Raw genomic sequence first — 14,525 nt, forward strand, 5'->3', positions numbered from 1 at the left:
TCAAAGAGCATCTAATGAACTAGAACAGGACAGTCCATACATACATATCTAACAGTCTGGGTACATCAGGAATGTTTGGTTAAATTAGAGAGTATTAAAATAATCATTACCACGGATGTAGGTTATAAACAGTACAAGTCTCTGCTCACTGATAGCTCTGACAGGAGCAGATAACTCATAAAAATCAGTAAAAATTCGCTGTTACACTCAGTTTTAATGAGATGCATGAATCAGAGAATGGTGTAACAAGTGATGTGAGTTTGAACCAATTCAAGTTTGTTAATTTACTTTGGGATGATAACAAATGTGACTGCAATGTGGGATTTTGGATCCATTAGAAGGTGAGTGTGTGTCACTAAACAGTTTGGACTCATATTCAGGAGCTTTAAAGATACTCAATAAACAGGCTGAACTAACCAGAACGTCACTGCATTCAATGTCCTGTTTTCTGACAGTCACACAGTGAATGCTGTATTTTGTGACTTTCCTTTTTAAAGAAGAAATGCCAAGTGAAATGTATCCATTGTGAGTAAATGGGAAAATATCGTTTGTTTGGTAGGATCTTACTTGAGTTTATTCATTTTCCCTTAAATAGGCCAGATACAATAGTTGGCAGCAATTAAACTGACTGAAGAAAAGGTCCTTGATTTTCCAGTTTCATTTACTGGAAGCAGGTGGAGGTTCTGCAGTGGATCAAAGATATTTTGTCTCACTGTTGACCAGTTGGTGGAAAGCAAACTTCAAACCATAACCACCGCCTCCTCAGAAACAAATCGACTCAGCAACAATGCTGGAGGAAAGTTTATTTTTCAGTTATGTAACTTGGAGAACTAGTCACTCCTCTCATTGAAGGAAATATTCGCAGAGTCTCAGACACAACCTTAACATCAACAGTTCATTCGAGGATCACTACAGCACTGTTTAATATTGAGAAAAATTGATAAATAGTCAGAGAGTCATGTTGTGATACAGCATGGTTACAGACCCTTCGGTCCAACCAGTCCATGCCAGTCATAATCCCAAACTAAACTAATCCCACCTGTGTGTACTTGGCCCATATCCTTCCAAACATTTGATATTCATTTACTTATCCAAATGTCTTCTAAAGGTTGTAAGATCATCCCACACAAAAACCATTCTCTGTGTAAAAAGTTGTCTCTGATATGTTTTTTTTCCTCTCATTGTAAAAACATGTTCCCTATTGTTGAAATCCCCCACCCAAACATTTACAAAATATAACTATGGATCTTCCTCGAGTCCAAAAAAGATTGTCCCCTTTGATCAATGATTTGTAAAATTTACTCGTGTATCTACTGTGATAGACGTTTTCAAATAACTTCTTAAATGCAAATGATTCACATCAATCGGATTAAAGTAACATTTCGTGCACTACCCCACACGCAAAAAAAGAACTAGTTTGTTAACAGGATTTGCTCTGAGGAATTCTACGATGGATTCTTTTATCAAACAAAATCATTTCCACTGTTGTGAGCGCTCGTCTGTCTTCTGTGCAATGGTCTGAATTTTAAGTTGTGTCTGACTGCAGATGAAACTGACTGATCTGGGTAAAAGTATAGTTTGTGCCTTTCACATTGTTGATGTATATTGCTGACTTTAGTTGAATAAAGAGGTGTTGTCCCAGGCATCGTCTGGCACCATTAATTAGACCATTAAATTCCACATCACTAGCCAGATTATCAGGTGGAGTTTATTGATATGTGATATTTTTGAAACGAAAGCTTCGTACATTTCCAGTAAGAATCATGTCAATTAGAGCCATTCACCTTTGCACTCATGGCTTGATAAACTTATATGAGGTCGCCCCCCCGCACTCTCACCCTCCAGTGATAAAGGTTCCAGTCTATCTGGATTTCCAACGGTGGTTCTGTTCCCTCACAATCTGCTGTTTAAGATCCTCCTGCCACCCCACGTCCACAGACAGTGTCCCTTGATACCATTTCAAAGAAATGAAAGGAACTTGTCCCACCATATTTTTCAATTTTCTTTGGCTTCAAACACCATCAAAAATAAATGTTTGTGTCATTGCTGATTTATGGGAGAATGCCGTGTACACAATATCTGCTGAAATACCTGCCATACCATCCTGAATCTGGTTCGCAGGTTCATCTGTTGCTCACAAATGCAACCAGACATCAGGGAACAATGAACATCGCCCACACCCAACCCTCCACCATTTCCCTCTGTACTTTGCACTTTGTGAAATCCGTGTTTTCGATAATCAGTTAAAAGAAAGTTTTTTTTTAAACTTTCTTAATTCATGTTGCTGATCTTGGCTGAGTAAAGGTTTGTTGCTGTCAGCATTTCTGGGGAACATGTCTGCATTTTTTCCATGTCAGTTTACAATGATATTAAGTCAAGAATTGTCAAAATGTCCTGAGAAACAACGTTTAGAAATGGGGCTATTAGCTCCTCAGGGCTGGACCAACTGTTTGAATATTGATACAGTTCTGCCCCTACTTTCTCCCCATAAGCCAGGATTTACAGCATTGGAGATCGTATCTATGTTTAAAATGGATTCGACCCTACACAATGTTCCCAATGTTTACAGTGCTATCACCTGCAGGGTTATGGACAACATGCTATAAATTGGGTGTTGGCTGGAAGGCTCTGTTTTCACGTGATACAGGTGCGATGGGCGAAGTGATCTCTCTGTCGTGAAAATTTTCTACTACTCTAAATTCATCTTTCCTACTTTGTCTCGTTCAGAGGCTCTTCATACCAGAAATATTCCAAGCATTCATTTCAATGAGATCAATACACTCCACCTGATAGTCTGGCTCGTGATGTGGAAATTAATGGTCTAATTAATGGTGCCAGACGATGCCTGGGACAATATCACTTTATTCAACTAAAGTCAGCAATATACATCAACAATGTGAAAGGCACAAACTGTACTTATACCCAGATCAGCCAGTGTCATCTGCAGTCAGACACAAAATTCAGACCATTGCACAGAAGATAGACAAGCCCTCACAACATTGGGAATGATTTTGTTTGATAAAACAGTCCATCATAGACTTGCTTAGAGCAACTCGTGAATATTGCTTGATTTCTTTTTGTGTGGGGTAACACATGAAATGTTACTGTATTCCCACTGATGTGAACCATTTGCACTTCAAGTTATTTGAAAACGTCCTTCATAACAGATACGTGAGTAAATTTTAGAAATCATTGATCAAAGGGACAATTTTTTTTGGATTCAAGGAAGATCCATAGTGATATTTTGTAAATGTTTGGAGCTGTGATTGCTTATATTTTTAACTAAGACATTGGCATACAGTGCACAACTTCACAATTTTCTGTAACATGAAATTCGCAAACACTGTGAACCTGGAAGGTGATGGTTCAGAATTTAACAAGGACCTAACAAGTTTCGTGAATGGACCAAAGAATGATTCATGAAATTTAACAAAGGCATTTCTGAAATGATTAATTTAGCTAGGATGAATGTAGAGACACAAATTCTCATCTCTGTTTGCAGTTCAATATACTATAAATCACTTTTCTCTTATATCCTAATGTACTTTCGTCTTCGTTCATATTTAATAAACTCTATCTTGTTCCGGTGTTAAGATAGTTTCTTTATTTACTTCACTCAAGACTGTATGCTGTATTCTTGCCTCAGTATTGACCAAACTCGGTTTGGTGCCAGCTTATATCACTTGAGCTGCTTTTTCAGGAAGTGAATCTCTCCACCTGTTATGTCAAAATAATCTGTTCATGCTTAGTTCGAAATAAATCCTGTTAATATCATCCCAAATTCAGACTCAGTTATTTTGTATTTATTCATTGGAAATGAACAGAATATGACTGATCTGTTCTTGATGGAGTGGGAGAGGGAGTTAAAGTGTTCAGCCACTGGGCCGTGGGGTTGGTTGGCATGGGTGTCCCAGTGATGTTCTCTGAAATGATCAGCAAGTTAGTGTCCTGTCTCCCTGATGTAGAGGAGACCACATCAGGTGGAACAGACACAGCAGATGACATTTGTGGAAGTATAGATAAATTTCTCTGGATCATTTGGGGCCTTGTCGGAGGTGAGGTGGAGGTGTGGGCGCAGATTTTGCACTTCCTGTGGTGGCAAGTGAAGGTGATAGGGATGGGGAGTGGGCTGGTGGATGGGCATGGACCTGACGAGGGAGTCGCGGAAGGAATGGTGCCACCGGAATGCAGATAGGGGTAGGGAGCGAAATATACCCGAGTGATGGGGTCTGTTTACAGGCGGTGGAAGCAGCGGAGGATGATATGATGTATGCAAGGTCGGTGCATTGGAAGTTGAGGACCAGGAGGGCTCACTGATGAGATTGGAGGAATGGAGTTCAAGGGCATCGTCGACCACGTGGGAGGGGAAATTGCAATTTTTGAAAAAGGAGGTTATCTGGGATGTTTTATGGTGGAACTGGTCCTCCTGGGAGCAGGTGCGGTGGATGCAGAGGAATTGACAATAAAGGGATGGCATTTTTACAGGAGGTCGGGTGGGAGGAGTGTAGTCCAGGTCGCTGTGGGAGTCAGAAAGCTTGTAGTAAATGTTTTGTTGGTCACTGGAGATAGAGGTGGGGAGGTCTAGAAAAGGGAGGGAGGTGTCCGAGATGGTCCCTCTGAAGTTTAGGTCAGGGTGGAAGGTGTTATTAAAGTTGATGAACTGTTCAACCTCCTAGTGGTAGCATGAGGTGGCATTGATACAGTCATCAATGTAGCGGTGGTAAAGGTGGGCAATGGTACCAGTGTAGCTGTGGAAGATTGACTGTTCCACATATCTGAGGAAGAGGCAGGCATAGCTGGGGTCCATATAGGGGTCCATGGCTACCCCTTTGGTTTGGAGGAAGTGGGAGGATTGAAAGGAAATGTAGTTGAGGTTGAGCATGTACTGCTTGGGTTGGGGTGACAGGAAGAAACGGAGATCTTCAAGGCCTACATCATGGCGTTTGGATGTGTACAGGGCCTGGACATTCTGTTCATTCTGGGGCTTTTCAATTGTTTGCAGTTATTATGGAACTGCAAGTGGAATGGCTGGGAACTCGGAGAAACCAATGATTAGGTCTTCTGCTTGAAGCAAATTTTGACCAGAACATTTAAACACCACAAAGCTCGCTGTAGGAAATGCCAGTGCTGCAACTTTTAATAATATTTGAAACTTTGTTAAAAATGGGGATTTTTAGTCATAGTTTCTGAAATAATCAAGAAAATAATTAACCGTTAGAACAGCTCTTTCAAAGAGAGAGGATTTGCAAAGTTTGAAATCGTACAATGCTGTGGTTTATTTGAATTCCATGTCGGTCAGAGTTAGATACAGGCAAGGTGATCTCTCCATATATTGATTCTGTTAATCTGACAGACCGACATACCTGTCTGTACAAAACTGTATTATTTGTTTAGTTGATCAAAATTTAGGAAACAGATCAAACAGAATGTATTCGGCTGGGGAGGTGATGGATACAGAAGGCAGAATCAAAAACTGGGAACATTAAATCTGAAGAGAGAGTAACAAGGAGTACAAGATCAAAGACATGACAAGGTGCATGTCGATATGTTCCAGACGTTAGTGAATCGAATGAGCTTGTTCGATGGTCGAGAGACTCGTCCAATGTCGTCCTGGACTCAGACCATGAAACAGAGATCGAAATGTCGATTTGCAAATGTCACTTCGATGTGATCACTTCACACTCTGTGTCCTGATATAGGCCACATTGACAGATGTTTCCGCCAGATTGCATCCCCTGGGTTTATTTTCTGATCAGAAGTGAGATGTGTGGCTTGCTGCTGACACATAGAAACAGGAAGTTGTGCGCCAGCTGAGAATGATCCATCAGGTGCTATTTTCCGTATTATCAGCACATTCTTCCTACCTCTGAGGGTGAACACACACTGACAGGGTCAAGAACAAATGGACAGATTGCTGTAGGTCTCAATATTGTATTCAATTCCATTCCCATTTCCCAGAATGAAACAGAAGAGACACAAGATTATTTCAGCTAGAGTAAATTATCTATCTATCAGAGAGATAAGAAGAGTTACCATCGGGTGAAAGGAGCTAAATGACAATATGTAGTTTCGCTCATAAACCTGTGTTTAAAAGTAGAAAGCTTGAGGGAAGTTAATAAGTAAATCTAAGAGACAGCATTCATTAAAAGTTGGAAAAGTAAAGTTTAAGCAATAAAATTCAGCATGGTAACTCTTCTTATCTCTCTGACAGATAATTTACTCTACCTGAAATAATCTTGTGTCTCTTCTGTTTCATTCTGGAAAATGGGAATGGAATTAAATACAATGTTGAGACCTACAGCAATCTGTCCGTTTGTTCTTGACACTGTGGAAGTGATATCATATCGGAAGTGGTTGATTCTGTTTTCCAGAGAGGCAATGAGATGTAACATCGGGTGTAAAAAGTGGATGTAATGCTTCTTGACTTCAATCAGGTTTTTGACCAGGTCTTGCATCTTCAATCAGGTAAGGGTTCATGGGATCTGGTGCAGTTTGGCAAATGCATCGAAGGTTTATTTGTTGGCAGAAGGTAATGGTCGAAGGTAGTCATTGTGAAGACATCTTGTGTCCAGTAGCTTACTATATGACTTGGTGCTGGATCCTTTGCTGTTTGCAGCATATATAAACGGTTTAGTCAAGAATGGAGCAAATGTGATTAGTAAGTTAAAAGATGAGGTGAAAAACGTTTGGTTTTGCAATTAGTGAGGAGGAAAGCGAGTGTGACATCAATGACCTTGCCTGTTGGAGAGAAGAATTGAAAACAGAACGTTATATCCTAAAGTCTGTGAAGTAAAGCATTTTCGAGACTAACAATTTAAGCGAATATATGATGTATTGTTGGAATCTACAAAATACAAAGGATAAGCGATCTTCAGGAATCCTGAAGAAGGGCTCATGCCCGAAACGTCGATTATCCTGCTCCTTGGATGCTGCCTGACCTGCTGCACTTTTCCGGCAACACATTTTCAGCTCTGATCTCCAGTATCTGCAGTCCTCACTTTCTCCTCGATATTGTGGCTAGACCATTAATTCAGGAAGCTGGGGTCTGAGCCCACAGTGCTGCCACATCACGTCGTGAATTAAGGTTGATAATTAAACAACTCATTGAAGGAATAAGCTCCACAGATATTCCCTTGCTCTGCTTTGGAAAGAACAACACATCAGCGCAAAAGTTAAGGCTGAAGCATTCACAGCAACATTCAGCCAGATGTGCCAATTGTCTGATCCATCTCAGCATCTTCCATAGATCACCAATATTACAGATACCTGTCAGCAGAGAATTCGCTTCGCTCCACGTGAAATCAAGACACTGTTGGGCGAGTGGCACTGGTTACTGCAAATGCTATGGAGCCTGACAAAATTCTGGCAATAATACTGATGACTTGTGCTAGCCAAGCACTCCCGGTACAGCTACAACACTGGCATGGACAATGTGGAAAATAGGCCAGGCATGTCCTGGGCACAGAAAACAGGTCAAACCACCCTGGTGAATTACTGCCCCATCAGTCCATGCTCAATCATGAGTTAGGTGTAGGAAGGTGCTTTCCACAGTGATATCAAGCAGCACTAGCTCAGCAATAACCTGCTCTTGACATAAAATGTGGGTTACGCAAGGCCTACTCAGCTCATGACTGAATTACAGACTTGATTTAAACATGGACAAAGAACTGAATTCCAGAAATGAGGGGAGAGTGACAGCCCTTCACATTAAAGTCACATTCGACAGAGTGTGATATTATGGAGTCCTAGCAAAACTAGATTCAATGGGTATCAGTTGACAAACTCCCTGCTGCCTGCAGTCAGACCTCCCACATTGGAAGATGGCTCTGCTTGTTAGAGGTCAGTCATCTCAGCCAAAGCAAATCTCTGTTGGAGTTCCTAAAGAAAGTGTTCTTGGCCCAATCATGTTCAGCTGCTTCAGCAATGACCTTCCCTCCATCAGAAGGTCAGAAGTGAAATCTGCATTGATCTAGCACTTTTTCTGTGACTCCTCAATCCACATTCAAACGCAACAAAATCTGAACAATATCCAGACTTGAGCTGACAAGTGACAAATAGCACTCACACCACAAAACTGCGAGACAATGACCATTGACAATAGGAGTGAATCTAACCAAAACCCCTTGATATTCAATAGTGTTACCATCACTAAATCCCTCACCATTGACATCCTGGGTTTTATTGTTCATTAGAAATTGAGCTGGACACTCCATATAAATACAATGGTTGTAACAACAGGACAGAGGTGAGGAATACTGCAGCGAGTAACTCACCCTTCTGACTTGCAAAGCCAATTGACTATTTAAGAGACAGAAGTCAGGAGAGTAATAGCACAGCTCGCCCCTTGATTGGATAGGAGCACCTTCAACTGCACTCAAGAAGTTAGGCATTGTCCAGTACAAAGCTTCCCACTTGATCAGCAGCACATCAACAAGCGTCCATTGCCTCCATATCTGATGCTTAGTACCAGCCTTATGCTGAAAAATGAATTGCTGGAAAAGCGCAGCAGGTTAGGCAGCATCCAAGGAGCAGGAGAATCAACGTTTCAGGCATAAGCCCTTCTTCAGTCATACCTGCCATATGCACTATCTAAAATACTGCACTGCAGAAACTTAGCCACTTCCTTAGACAGTACCTTCCCACTACCACTTGCATCTCGATGGACAAGAATAGCAGATACTTGGGAACAGCACCACTGTAAGCTCCTCTCTAAACCACTCCTGACATGGAAATATATCATCGATCCTTTCCTGTAACTGGGTCAAAATCTGGAACTCCCTTCCTCAATCCATTTTGGAACATGTTATTTCAGAAAGGCAGCTTTCTGCCATATTCTGAAGTACACCTACAGACAACTGAAAGCAACCACCGTGTTCCATGAGTCAATAAAAAAAATCATTCAAGCTAACATGACAGTTTGAGAAAGTGGTTGTGGAGGCACTATGGGTATGTAATAAACAATCGAAAGGTTTGGAGCAAAGTTCCAATCTCTACCATGGTAGCTTCAATTAATGAAAGAGTATGAAATGAAAATGCTGGGGAAATGAATGATAATCACAGACCTACCAAAGTTTTGAAACATGTTACATGGTTCAGTATTGTCCTTCAGAGGAGGATGTGTGACTTTCCTACCTGGCCTGCCTACCTGTTCAACAAAAAGGCGATGGTTCCTTTCCTGTGCCGAACCTGGCTAAGAAAGTGAGGACTGCAGGTGCTGGAGATCAGAGTTGAGAGTGTAGTGTGGAAAAGCACGGCAGGTCAGGCAGCATCCAAGGAGCAGGAGAATCAACGTTCCAGGCATAACAACTTCATCAGGTATCTTAATGAAGGCCTCATGCCTGAAACGCCGATTCTCCTGTTCCGGATGCTGCCTGACCTGCTGTACTTTTCCAGCACTACAGTCTCGACTGAGAAGCCATTTGGTTGTAATAAAGCTTAAGGAAGATCAACCATAATTAGCCGAGTAAGATGGCAGGCCTTCAAAAAGGTAGCTGATGACCACCTTCTTGGGATATGTGACTAACTTTTTCATAAGTCAGTGCAGAATTCAAAAATGCAAATTATGGTGAGTCAGGCTGTTCAGACAGAGTCCGTTACACATTTAAGATTGATGATTGGATGCAAAGTCTCCTGTGGTGTTGCTGTGAACAGCAAGAGAGTTCTTGCCAGTATTGCACTCCAATATTTGTTCATGAAGTAAAGTGTCAGATTTATTGCATTTCTGTGCTTTCTGTGCAGTTCCCACATTAGGATCACAGTGGTGATATCATGACACCAGTATTCTCGAACTCCAGTTTGATGTTGAATGGCCAGGGTTTGGAATACCATCGTTTGCCCAGGGTGAAATTTGAATTTAAAGAAATCCTGGAATCGGAAAGAAAGCCAAATGGTGACCATGTAGCCCGAGTCAATGGAAAAATACAAAAACAAGCTGCTGCACGAATGCCAAGGCATCTGTCACCTTTCCATGGTCTGGCTGACATGAGATTCCAGACCCACTAGGAAGGAATTGACTGTGTTCTGAAGTGGCTTTAGCAAGTTATTCAATGGGTAATTGGGGGTAGGGACTCATTGCTGACCCTAACCAGAAAATAATACGTGGAACAAAACCTCACAACAACTATATCAATTAAATGTAATTGTTGCGGCAGTTCCTAATGTCATTTCAAGTATTTCACGTGAATATTCTAACACACACTTTGAGTGATGCTGCACCGTCTAAACGGACTACAATATAAATCATTGGTCATTCAGAGTAGATCCAGTTCAACATTGAAGTTTAATTGCAGAATTTTCAGCACTGAATTTTTAACCTAAATAAAAGTTTTCAAAAAATAAAATCTGTTGCAATTCGTCTTCATAAATTTGTATTCACTTCTACAAATGGTCAATATTCTTAAAACATACTTGTTTCGATTTGAATCTTACCAACAAATCACTTTGTTCATCTGGCTTTGCTGTCATCATCACTTCCTTGAAGCCAATTAAGCATTTATGTAAATAAACACAGAAATAGACTTCTCAGAATAGATTAAAGAACCACAAAACCCTAATTTATATTTCCCCACAAGCACAGCACACGAATTGTGGAAAAAATGCAAATAACTCAATGGATTCCAATACTAATTGATGTTAGGACTTTTTAATACATAAGTTGTATGATTGTTGAATGACAGAGGCATCAGTTGTCATGTTTAGTCAAAGGTCAGAGATACATTGGCACAGCTAATATTTCTGTCTCTATTTTTCTCTCTTCCCCTCCTGCCTTCTCCCCTTTTTTCTTTCTATCTGATGCCGTGTTTTGCCTCTCCACAATCGGACGATGTTTTCCTTAATAACCTGAAGCCAACACCTCACCAACATATCCTCTCAGCCACATTCATCCATTTCATTCGAGAGATTTGAGTCAAGGTTTTCTCAAAAATCTGTCTGAGTATTGAGTGATCTGGAAATACTTGATAGGAATGAGGCTGCAAGACTTTGATAGTGTTTTCATTGTATCTCAGCAGTATTATTCTTGGCTGAGGAATGTTTAATGGTTCAGGGCAATGCTTATTTAGACTATAATTAACCTTTACTGCACATCTCATGGAATGTTTATTATTGTAGAGGTCGATTTATTCTGTATCGACTCTGTGTTGTACCTACTCTGGGAGGGTTTTCTTTAGGGAATCCTGGACGCAGCTCTACTCTATGTCTAAACCAAAATATATTTGACATGATTGCATTGGACAGCACAATATAGAGGGAGATTTACCCAGCACATTACATGAGCTGTACAATCACAGAAAACATTTGATGTAGCCGTGTAAAGGGGCTTGGACTCCTACCCACTGTCTTTCTGATTTTGAAATGCTTGATACCAGAATAAAAAGGGAACAACACTATGCATCGAAACTTTGTTATACAAGCAGATTATCATCTACAGGCACATACGCAAATCATCTATGAACAACCCTTGCAGTGTTTAATGGATGAGTGCTGAGAGAGCTTTAATATGCAATACGTGTCTATTCCATGCAACACATGCTGACAGTGTGCTTGATATGGTAGTTTAAATGCAGTTTTGATTTGTCTTTAACCTTTTTTGTGACAGTCGTGGTTGTGTTTGACAAATATTCAACAGAACTGGAGGACTCTATGACTATAAATGCAGTCACTGCATTCGACGCAGAATGCAATGCCATTAAACAGGGAGAAAGATGATCCCTGTCTTTTTTCATGATGAGGAGAGATTGAAGCAGCTGGGCCTCAAACATGAAATTTAAGTGAGGCCTATATAATTCTGAAAAGAGTAACTTAGAGCAAAGGTCAATGATCGCGAACCAGAAGCAGCTTGTTCAGCCAATGGAGTTTGATCTTCCAAACAATGACATCATGGCTGAACTGAAAATGCTCACCTCCACTTCCCAGCGTTTTAAATGTAAGCATTGATTCAATTACCAAATCAAAATCTGTTCATTTCAGCCTTCGAAATACTAAATGACCCAATCTCGAGAGTCTTCTGTGGAAATGAATTCCACAGATTCACAACATTCTGGGAGACAAAATTCTCTCCGGCCTGAAATTTGTGACCTCTAATTCAGAGATTCTACTCCCTGGTCGGAAACTCTCCCACAAGGGGAAACAACATTTCTGCATTTACACCATCAAGTTTCCTGAAAATAATAGATGTTTCAGAATGTCACCACTGAATCTTCTATCTTCCATTGAGTATAGGCCCAAATGACTCAATCTCTACTCTTAAGACAGTCCCTGCATCCTCAGGATCAGTCGACTAAACCTCGTGTGGATTGTCTCACATTCCAGTGTACATTTTCTTTGTGATATGAATCCAAAGAACAATTCACAGTATTCCAGCTGTGGTGAGAATAGAGGTTTTTTTCAGTTTTAACAATTATAGTCATACAGATATCCAGCACAGAAACAGACCCTTCGGTCCAACTGCACTGACCAGTCATCCCAATATGACTGAGTACCACTTGCCAAACATTTGGCCTATCTTCCTCTAAATGTTACCTGTTCATACACCCATCCAGCTTCCTTTTAAATGCAGTAATTGAACCCACCTCCACCACTACCACTGGCAGCTTTAACCATACATACACGTGAAAAGGTTACCCCTCAGGTTCTTTTCAAACGTTTCTCCTCTCACCTAAATCCGCTGTCCTCTAGTTTTGGACTCTCTCACTCGAGGAAAAAGGTCTTGGCTATTCACCATATCAATGCCCCACATGATTTTATTGGTCTTGTTCAGGCCACTCCTCAGCCTCCTTTCCTCTCACTGCAGGGGAAAGAAAAACCCCAGCCTATTCAGCCTCACCTTATACCTTAAACACTCCAGTTCCAGCATCATTCTTGGAAATCTTTTCTACACCCTCTCAAGTTTCACAAAATCCTTCATAGAAATGGTCAGCCAGATTTGTCTGTAATAATTCTAAATGTGGCCTCACAAACGTTCTGTCCAGCTGAGACATGACATCTCGACTCCTACACTTAATGTTATGACCAATGAAGAAAAGCATGCCAAACACCATCTTCCCCACCCTGTCTCCCTGCAACTCCACTTTCAAGGAATGATTCATCTGCACCCTTTGATTTCTTTGCTCAGCAACACTCCCCAAGGCCCAGCCATTAATTGTATAAGTCCTGCCCTGGTTTGCCTTACAAAAATGCAACACCTACATTTATTTAATGAAGCATGGGTTCATGAAAGGCAAGTCATCTTTAACTGATTTATTGGAATTCTTTGAGGTTATAATGAGCGTGGTAGACAATGGGGAACTGGTGAACGTGGTGTATCTGGATTTCCAAAAGGCATTCAGCAAGATGCTGCACAAAAGGCTGCTGCATAAGGTAAAGATGCACAGTGTTACGGGCAATGCATTAGCGAGGACAGAAGAATGGTTAACTAACAGAACGCAAAAATTGGGGATAATTGGGTTTTTTTCTGGTTGACAATCAGTGGCTAGTGATGTGTCTCAGGGATCAGTGTTGAGACAGCAATTATTTACAATTGTTGGGACTGCAATTGGTTACAATTCAGATCGATTGCTTCGAGTTAGAGACCAAGTGTAGTGTGTTGTAATTCACAGAAGCCACTTAAATGAGTGATAGAGCAAAGTGTGCAGAAGGATATAGACAGGCTCAGTGAGTGGGCAAGGGTCTGGCAGATGGAGTACAATGTTAGTAAACGTGAGGTCATCCATTTTGGTAGGAACAATAACAAACTGGACTACTTTAAAATGGTGAAAAATTACAGAATGCTGCTGTGCAGGGGGACCTGGGTGTTCTTGTGCATGAAACACAAAAGTATGGTTTGCGAGTACAGCAGCTAATTAGGAAGACAAATGGAACAATATCCTTCATTGCCAGTGGATAGAGTTTAAAATTAGGAGCTGCAGCTGTGTAGGGCGCTGGTGTGGCCACACCTGGAGTACTCTGTACACTCTTCATCGCCTTACATGAGATGGCACTGGGGTTGGGTTTACTGAGGAGGTTGACTGTGTTGATTCTGGAAATGAGGGGGTGGACTTACGAGGAGAGATTGAGCAGACTGGGATTATACTCATTGGAATTCAGAAGAATGGGGGACCGGGTTTGTAAAATTATAAATGGGATAGATAAGACAGAAGCAGGGAGGCTCAAAGTTTGGGAGAAGATTTGTAGCTCGGGTGCTCGTTGTTGTGGTTCTGTTTGCCGAGCTGGGAATTTGTGTTGCAAACGTTTCATCCACTGTCTGGGTGACATCCTCAGTGCTTGGGAGCCTCCTGTGAAGCGCTTCTGTGACGTTTCCTCCAGTATTTATATTGATTGGTATCTGCCGCTTCCGGTGGTCAGTTCCAGCTGTTCGTTGCAGTGGTCGGTATATTGGGTCCAGGTCGATGTGTTTGTTGATAGAATCTGTGGATGAGTGCCATGCCTCTAGGAATTCCCTGGCTGTACTCTGTTTGGCTTGTCCTATAATAGTAGTGTTGTCCCAGTCGAACTCATGTTGCTTGTCATCTGCATGTGTGGCTACTAAG

Source organism: Chiloscyllium punctatum, unplaced genomic scaffold (assembly GCF_047496795.1).
Source record: "Chiloscyllium punctatum isolate Juve2018m unplaced genomic scaffold, sChiPun1.3 scaffold_117, whole genome shotgun sequence".
Lineage (NCBI taxonomy): Eukaryota > Metazoa > Chordata > Chondrichthyes > Orectolobiformes > Hemiscylliidae > Chiloscyllium > Chiloscyllium punctatum.